Below are 1,634 nucleotides of genomic sequence, written 5' to 3' on the forward strand. Positions count from 1 at the left end.
CTTTCTCTCTGTTTTTACCGGTTGATTAACGATCTACTGGCGTTTTACCGCCACCTACTGGTCAGGAGGTCCGCAGGGAAATACATTTATCTCTCATTCGTTTTTAAACAGGAAATATTTTTAAATAGATGTCAGTCACTTTCACCTTTTTTAAATTTACCTTTTTAAAACATTTTGTGACAGAAAATAAAAATCTGTAAGTCGATCCTGTTCTCATCTCTCTGTATTGTTCTTAAAATCATCTCTTCTTTTAGATGGAAGGATGCAGAGATGAAGAAAAGATCAAGGGAACCTGAAGACAGATGATGTCATCAGTAGAAATAAAGTCATTTGATCAGGTTTGTAACTTTAATTATCAAATATGATTAAATAAAATAAATGATTTCAGTCAGAGAGGAAGGGAGGCTGAATATTGGTGCATAAAATGATCTATGGTTGAAACTATTTTACCAAAGCATAGATCTATGTTAAGCAGAGTCACACATCCTATAATGTACATTATCGGCTGATTATTTTTTTTTTTAATCTGTTTTTAAATATATTTGTTATTAATCATGCTGCAAATACACCCGGTAAATAAAAATCATTTGATGTTTTTTTTTTCACTCCAGTTTTTGGTTAAATTGACGGTAAATAATTATCTTTTTAGATATTTAAATTAACTTGATAGAGGTCATATAATAATCCATCTGTTTTCTTACACGCTTAATCCCAGCGGGGTCACGAGGGGTGCTGGTGTTTATCTCCAGCTGTCACCAGGCAAGAGGCGGGGTCCATCTTGGACAGGTCACCAGTCCATCGCAGGGCAATATGATAATAATCCTTATGATGAATATTAATCCATTTTTGATCATGTTAACTTTAACCATGAGTGATTTTAAACCAGTCTTTCTATGTTGTCTTTCCCAGTGAGGCAATAAAACCAGAAACCTGATCCAGATTTGGTTCGGTCCAAATTTGACCCAGAAACTGGATTCATTTTAAGCCGACATCATCAGGCTATATAAATAAACTGCTGATTCGTTTTATTCATAAAAGAGCATCTTTAATTATTATGAAGCAGTTTGAGGCGATATCGGATCTTTTTTTCTGTGAAATGAACCAGAAGACATTTTTTCTACTTAGGAAAGGAGCTAATTGGTTAAACTCTGTTTAGGTCATTTTAACTTTTAGTTAAAGTAACCGTTTGCACTGCATAGCCCCAGGTACTGAGTTATCTGGTGCTTTGGCATGTCAATCATTGGAGTCCAGCGCCCCCCTCAGGCTCCGCCCCTCACTGCAGCCCACCTGGAGGCTCCTCTGAGCAAAGACAGAATGACTGGAGCAGCAAAGACTGGAAGGAAGGTTTTTGGTGTGTGTGTGTTTGGTTTATGTGTGTGTTCAGTGTGTGTGTGTTTGGTTTATGTGTGCTTGGTGTGGGTGTTCGGTGTGTGTGTTTGGTTTATGTGTGTGTTTGGTTTATGTGTGTGTTTGGTGTGGGTGTTCGGTGTGTGTGTTTGGTTTATGTGTGTGTTTGGTTTATGTGTGTGTTTGGTGTGGGTGTTTGGTTTATGTGTGTGTTTGGTGTGGGTGTTCGGTGTGTGTGTTTGGTTTATGCGTGTGTTTGGTGTGGGTGTTCGGTGTGTGTGTTTGGT

This window comes from Cyprinodon variegatus, unplaced genomic scaffold (genome assembly GCF_000732505.1).
Source record: "Cyprinodon variegatus isolate N-32 unplaced genomic scaffold, C_variegatus-1.0 Scaffold1000, whole genome shotgun sequence".
Taxonomy (NCBI): Eukaryota; Metazoa; Chordata; class Actinopteri; order Cyprinodontiformes; family Cyprinodontidae; genus Cyprinodon; species Cyprinodon variegatus.